An 8,150-nucleotide genomic window follows, 5' to 3' on the forward strand; every position below is an offset into this window, starting at 1 on the left:
GCAAAGATCGGCGCAGCTCTCCGCTGAACAGGTGTGAACAGCACGCAATTTACCAGCGCAGCGGTAACATTTAAGCAAAGTACCCGTGATTTACATACTGTATCCCTGTCTTTTTTAATCAAGGGCATCGCCAAACAATAGGTCTGTTGTTTTTTGTTGTTTGTTTTTGCGCTTGTTCCATATGAAGTCTTTCGCTGGAATCCGACCTTTGCCTTTCTTCAGGGTTTTTTTTTTTAAAAGAGGAGCCATCATGGGGGTGTTTTCAATGGGTGTTTTTTAAAATAAAATCTTTAAAACGACATCGTTGCTTTTCCTTTTTCGTTTCGAATTGTTTTCACGACAAAAAAAAAATGACTTACAGTAGGTTTTTTAAAAAGATATTGACCCGCACGAAGAGTGTTGAATTTTTGTGCACATTACTCTAATCATACTTCTTTATACTGTAGCAGAAGTCTCAAACTAAGCTCCTGGAGGGAGCTAATGTCTTCTGGGTTGTCTCCATGAGCTGGTCTAGTTGTTTAGTTAACTGCATAATCGTAATACTTCTAACCAGGTTCTTAGCTGATCATGTGTAATGGTACCTTTAATGGATTGAATGTTTTTGCCTCATCAACTGTAATAAAACCCTGAGCAAAATAAATATGGCTAAGAAAATAATTTGTTAAGAAGACACTAGGGCTTCCAGGAATTGAGTTTAATGCCACTGATCCACTACATTAGGATAACAGTGGTCCTGCTGGAACAGTACTGTACTGTATGTAGAACATTCTTAACACAGCCTGCTGAATTATTAACTATAACAACTTGTCAGTAGTATTTTGGCATTTTCATCTACTGTTTTGCTTGATTTCAGCAGAGCCTTTCCCAAATGTGATCTGACAGGTCAACACTTTTCCAAAACTCATCAGGTGAAAGAAAGGGACATAATTAAGCTTATCAAAACTGCCCGGATTATTTTTTTCTGGATGTAGGCATCCATCCATTCTCTGCTGTTTTGGACATGAGACTACTTAATTGCTTCTTCAGCCTGATAATTGTAAGGGAAGTAAGATATGAATCCTCTATTCTGCTCTGATAAGTGCTTTTTATTCAGAAATAAAAGCCAAAGGGAAGAGAGTTTTTGAATATTAAATAAACACTATTTCAGCGCTCAGATGGTTTGCTTTCATTTTTATTTCATATGTTTTATAGGCTATGTGATGGCTGGTTTTTATTTGCAGTCCCGATTTGTCCTGTGCTGTCGTGTACAGTACTGGGTTTGTAACTGATGAAAGGTGACTGGGAAGTTGGGAAGTTTCCTTTTGTTCTGAACTCTGATGACAAATGATCATTTCCCAGTGGATGATTTACAGTACCTTCAGAAAGGTAATGTTTGTTATATTATGATTTATTCCCACTGATGTTGTAATCCCTATGACTGTAGCTGAAATGCATCTGGGTTTAATATTTAGTTTAACCGACTTATAAATTATTTTGAAATGTCAATGACACTATATAATGTCAAGCGCTTCAACACAAATCAACTGTTAAAGAATGTATAGTTCTTGTTCAGTAGTTTCTTCATCAAACTTTGTATTATCTTTTACTTGAGAAGTACTGTATGTGAGCGATTATATACAGTAAAAGTTATATAGTTACATTTAACACCATGTGTTTCAAAAGAATATATCATTCAAAATAGACTTTTATAAGCTCTATTTTATAGAACACTCCATGACTGAAAATGTACCTACAGTAGTTGCATTTCAATGATACCCTTATCCATATGTAATTAAGAAAATTCTTCATCTTTATTGTATTGATTGTGATAGCTGTAGAATGACAACAATGATATACTTTATTAGAACTGATATCAAATCTTATGTTTAATTTAAAGATTTCACTTGCAAACTGTACTGTACCCACAGTTATAGATATTACTGTGTTAATATCTGTATTCATGTCATGTTAATTGGATTACACTGTGTAAGCTTTATTAACCACCACGCAAACCTTTATAATATTATTCTATTAATATATCCAATCTGTTTAGCTTTTATCCAAGTAACTGCCCTATATTTTATATTACATATTTAATGCTTCAACAATACTTAAAATCAGTTGTGCCCATAGTTTGTTAAATTAAGTAAACCACATTTAAGTGAAAAAAAACAGAGTAAAATATTTGTTTCACTAACCTTTGTTTTATATTGTATGTATTATACCAACTTGTTTTGTTTTTTAAAGAAATGTATTGTAACGCATACAACCGACATTGCAGGTTGTGAGAGCTGGCTTACCAGTGCAGTGACGTCACCGCCCTTCCCTGTGAATAGCAGGGACCTCAGCCGCCGGGCTGATGGGAGATTGCCCTTTAGCTTAACTGGCTGAATGCCTGTTGAGTGATGCCGGAGGCCTGGGTTCGAGTCCCCAGTGGCGAGGGCGCATACTCACCCAAGAGTGCTACAGTATATTTCTGATCTACTGTAAGTTGAGCTCATATTCAATACAGTGCTGAGGAAAATTTGTGATCCTCCTAGTTTACTCCATAGTCTTGTGTATTTTAGAATTAAATATGTAATTGGATTCCTCATGTAAGTCTTAATAAAATATTATGATAACATGATTAAATGTAGAACACTAAGACATACAGTATATTTGGATCATTTATTTAACAAAATAATTTAAAAATAAATACTCATCGGAGTAAACGTCAAAAATTGAGTAACTGGTGGCACCCCTTTGAACAACAATGACTTAAACTAGACATTTCCTGTAATAATTTACCAATCACTCACATTACATTTTAGGAATTTTGTCCCATTTGTCCTTACATAACTGCTTCAGGTTGGTGACATATGAAGGTTTCCGTGCATGAGCAGTCCACTCCTTGTTCTGCCATAACATGATTGAGATCCAGACTTTGACTTGGCCAGTCCAAAGTCCAAAATATCTTCTATTTCTTTAGTCATTTTGCTGTAGCTCCGCTTGCATGTCCAGGATCATTGTCTGTCTGAATGACCCATTTTCAGGTCAGCTTCACCTGACAAGTGGATGGCTCTGTCAATGAAGACCATACTCCATTCAATCCTTTCCTGATTATTGAGGCTTAAACACTTACATTAACTACAACAGGAGAGACCTGCAGATTCTTAGATGTTACTCTGAGATTCTTTGTGACTTTTTGGATAATTTTCTGAGTTGTTTTTGGGGATAACTTAGCAAGATAACTGGTCTTGGGTAGATTTATTATGGTCTATATTACCGTATGTGTCTGACAGTGGAGTGGAGTGGACAATGCAGAATGGAGCACCAGATTTTAGGAATTGTTTTGTAAGCATCTCCAGACTGATAAGTATCAAAATATTTTATTATTTTATTGTATTTTATAGAGCTTTTTATTGTTTAATTATTGATAGTAAAGTAACATTAACATGCAGAAATAACACGACAACACAATATACACAAAACACATTGTCCTCTGAAATCTGGATCGTGTTATGACATGTTACCATTAACCTGAACGGTGAACAATCAACTCACAAAGTCAAAGATGTATGGATTTAACAAACAATGACTAAATACTCATAGTTTTGCAGGGGAACTGAAAAAGTAAGCAAGCCCCTAGTTTAATTGGTTCAGTTACGTCATTGGAATCAGATGTTCAAATAATTCCGTAGAGCCTGGCAGCTAACTTTGGAATACTTCACCCAATAAAGATCAGAAACATTATGAGTGTGTCTTTCCCAGACAGGTGATTGAAAACAAGTCATGCCACAATCAAAGGAAATTTTCGAAGACGTCAGGAACGGAGGTATTAATGCTCATCAGGCCAGAAAAAGTCAATCCACTGTCAGACAGAAATTCGACACATGGAGAAAGTTCAAGACCACAGTCACTGCCCAGGAGCGGCCATCCTACCAAAATCTCTCCAAAAACAAAATGGAAAATCATCAAGGAAGTTACAAAAGACCCAAGGGTAACATCCAAGGAACTGCAGACCTCTCCCTCTGCAGCCGATGTGACTGTTCATGACTCAACTATCAGAAAACTACTGAACGAGAACGGTGTTGATCTTCCTAGACAAGACTTCAGGACAGATGAGTCAAAGGCAGGCCTCTTTGGCTTCGATGAGAAATGTTATGCTTGGCAAAAAACCAAACACTGTTCTTGAACTGCTGACCCTCGTCCCACCTCACAAGCATTGTGTTGGGAGTGTGATTGTTTGGGGCAGCTTTACAGTCTCAAGACAGGGACAGTGTCGACATTGTCACAACCATCCATCCTGCATTGCATCAGGAGGTTCTAGAGGAGAATGTCAGGCCATCTGTCCCTGACCTCAAGCTTAATCGAAAGGGGGTCTTGCAGAAAAGGCTGTGTTACAAGCAGATCGACAAAAGAATGGATGCAGAAGAAGCAATTCCACGTTTTACAATGGTCTCGCCAAAGCCTGGACCTTAACGCCATCGGGATGTTGTGGCAGGACCTGAAGCAAGCTGTCCATGCAAGGCAGACCTCAAACGTCACAGAGCTGAAGGAGTTCTGCGAGGAGGAATCGGCCAGAATTCCTCAAAACCGGTATGAGAGACCGATCAATGGTTAGAGACGTGTAGCTGCAGGAATTACTGGTCAAGGGTCTGGCACCAGTTACGGAACCTAAACATTCATATCCTTTGTCACAGATGGATATTGAATGTTGCAGCATTTGAGAATAAATTAATGTTGAAAGAGTATCGTGTTTTGTGTCATTTGATTCAGATGACTTTATCGACTTTATCTATTATTAGGACTTACTGTAGATCTAATAACATTTTAGGTTTCAGATATGTGACACATGTGGACGGTACCCGTTGCCCAATTATTTAACCACCTAGTTCTACTTTCCCCCACAGTTGTGATACGTAAATTAGGGGTTAGTTTATAATTTCACATACTGTACACCAATTTTTAATTAAGCATTTGTTTGCTTCATACACCCTTGTTTCTCACAAAACTTTGAAATGGTAAATAGAAACCCTTTTGATTATTTAAGCAAAGACTGGTTTCAGTTTAAACAAGGGTATAATGGTAGGAAATTGTAAGTTCTATAATTATATTGGGGATTCATGATCTTTTCCTTGGCACTGTGGTTGAATTAAGTGAACATAATAAAAAGACAATGTACCCTTTCTCAGATAAGGCTCCATTTTTTTTCTTCACAGTTATATAACTGATTAATGTGTCCCCTGCAGGGAATGGAATGTTATCCTATTATTTAAAAGGCAAAGTGGAATTATCCCTTGCAATTTAAGATTTCTACAGCAGTTTTCAATTTTAGTCACTTCACTGTTCACAAAAAGAAGCTGGGAGTAGAAGCAACATATTCTTAAATAAGAATTTGAGAACCTGTGGTATGGTATGTTGCATAAAACACTTAAGGTTAAATTCTCTTGAATTAATTAATTATTTTTTGCCAAATGATGTCCTGTACATTAAATTTAAGAAAACTTTTATCTAACAATAAAAAGGACATAAAAATACAATAATTCTGTTGAATATACTAAAGGTTTCTTAGCCTTATCATAATTTTTAATTTTGTAATTTCTTGATTTGTGTAGTCTGATATTAAATTAACGTGATATTAAATACTGTAATTAAATGTGTCCATATTTATTGGTTATTGTACTAGAAAAACATTCCTGCAAGAAGTGCAGATCTTTTTAAGGAGCTCCCAAATTCTAAGCCCATTAGAAAACAATATTGTATTGTTGCACAACAGTTCAATTCATCGTTGCTTTTATAATGGGGTTGGATGTTGACATCCAAGAGCCTCTTTCTCAGCTACTGTACCTTATCATTCCAGTGTTGCCATAAACTCAGCTGTGTTCTCGGAACTATTAGGCAGTGTGATGAATCATCCCCCCATTTCCAGACTTTGGCTTAGATTCTTAGACATTCTCTCTTGAAACAATGAATATCCCATACTGTAAAGTAATATGACATTTAAGAATTATGTCTCTACATGTCAGACTAGGACTATTTTTAAAATGCATGTCTTTTTCATACAGATGAAATGTGAAATGTTCAAGACACGGTTTTAAAAGTATTTACAAATGATACATATTTTAAGACGCTGTCCCAAAAAAAAAAAAAATGTAAATCTTGCTGTGTGGAATTCTTTTTATGTTTAGAACATATGATTTCAATCGCTCTTGTTTTCCTGCTTGACTGTCTATGTGGTAAGAGAGCGGATGAGAGCATCTGAAATGATCTGTGCACACAAAAAGTCTGTAATTAATGCTTGTTGCAGTACAACATGAGCACAATTTATTTCTAATCCTCGGATAATTTAAGGAGCTACAGAGCAGCAACATTTAATTTCAAACGCCTACTGTATAAAGTTTCCTTTAAAATCCCAAAAATATTTTTAATAATCCACTTTGGGTAGGAGGGATAGGGAACATAATTATATTTGTATATTTATATTAAATATAGAAGTATATTTTTTATAAATCTTTTTGATAATTTTAATAACAGAAATAATGTAACAATGCTATGCATAAGAACACAAGAAACTATGCATCCAGTATCATTTAAATCATTTAAATGAATTAAATCATTTCTTACCTGTGGTATAGTCCTTTATGTCACAGTATTTACAATTGTTATTTATTATTGTTAATCTTAATACCTGCTAATGATTAATAGAAATATTCTGTGCAAATACCCACAGTAAAATGCTGATAAGGAAGTGAAATAGGGAGGCAAATGAGTATCACAGATTTCAATTGAAGACCAACGTGGCAGTGTCATGTACTAAAACTATAGACATTTTAGTATTTTTCCCAAGCTACCAGGAGTTGGAGAATGGTTTCATCAGACATCATGCACATGACAAGAAGATCCTGTATCAACTACAACGTTTTTGATCTACCATGGAAAGGATAATGGATTAGCCTAAAGACGATGATCATGGAATATTAATGCATCGGATAAAGACCAGTAACAACATACAGTAGATGTAGTGGGAGCCAAGAGAACTGAAGAGCAAATTAATCTACAGTATGAAGGCTGAATAACAACCTGAATTTAACAACAACAAATATGGAATTTGGGAGCTACATGATTCCACAGCAGATCACAGTAGACAATGCTGCGGTGGATAAATTACAGGAATTCAGATATTGAGGTCTCCTCCTATGGAACAATTGTAGATTGTATGAGGTGATGAAAAGTGTGGGCAAGCACTACTGAAAGTGACGACAAGGATAGCACTCGCAATCACGTGCTTCTTTTACTTACAACAGAAAGAAAAAACAAATAGCCAGAGCTATCCTTTTCATCATTCTCCTTTCACATTTGAGGATTCAGCAGCCATTATACAGTAAGTAAATTTAATAACAAAGAGCTGAGCATGTTCATAAACAAACTTTCAAGGATTAACAGACCCAATGCAGGGATGACTGGGTTTAACAAAATCTGGAAAAGTGAGGAAATTACCATTTTAACCCACTTGGAGATAATAAGAACGTCTATCTCCGGCTTACAAGAAGGATATCGTGGAGGTGTTAAGAAACTTTGTAAATGAAGGGTTAGAAGGAGAGTGTGAAATATAAGATGGCAAAACCAAGCAAGGAATGAAGCCGTGAGAAAGGAGAGGGGAAAGGACATTACAGCAGGTCTGTAACAGAAAGAGAATTGAATCTACTGTGTCTGGACACTTCCACATAATGAACAAGGGCAGAGAATAGATAATCATGACAGGGTTGAGGCATGAAGACAGTGTGGAAGATATACAAGACTGATGTCAGAGGGATCTACAGTACATAGCCTTGGCCAGCTGACACTAGACAAACACAAAAAAACCTCGTCAAGCACAGCAATCACCCATGGGCAATGTGCCCAGGGACAGTGATGATGATGATCTTCTCTATTACATCTATTACACAGTTTTGACTCTTACAACCCACTAGAGTGCAACATGTTTTGTGATGTGTTATAAATGTTACGTGTTGTTATGTGTTATACTGTATGTTTGCAATAGAGTGACGTGCAATGTTTTTCTTCTTTTTTTGTAACAGAATAATGTGCAATGTTTTTCTTTTCTTTTTTTTTTGCATTCTATTTAAATGTGCAGGAGTGATGTGTGTCCTTAAAAAAATCCCTCAGGGAATGATAAAAATCTTATCTTA

The 8,150-nt window shown here is 36.0% G+C and overlaps 1 long non-coding RNA gene across 1 annotated transcript; it reads left to right on the top strand.

The window, feature by feature from the left end:
- Position 1: 1 nt before the first annotated feature.
- LOC107078114 (uncharacterized) lies at positions 2-4,683 on the top strand. The gene is made up of 5 exons (XR_001479101.2): positions 2-31; positions 972-1,036; positions 1,192-1,365; positions 2,261-2,465; positions 3,730-4,683. It is a non-coding gene; the product is annotated as an uncharacterized lncRNA (long non-coding RNA).
- Positions 4,684-8,150: the final 3,467 nt, after the last annotated feature.

Source organism: Lepisosteus oculatus, chromosome 6, assembly GCF_040954835.1.
Source record: "Lepisosteus oculatus isolate fLepOcu1 chromosome 6, fLepOcu1.hap2, whole genome shotgun sequence".
NCBI classification, from domain to species: domain Eukaryota; kingdom Metazoa; phylum Chordata; class Actinopteri; order Semionotiformes; family Lepisosteidae; genus Lepisosteus; species Lepisosteus oculatus.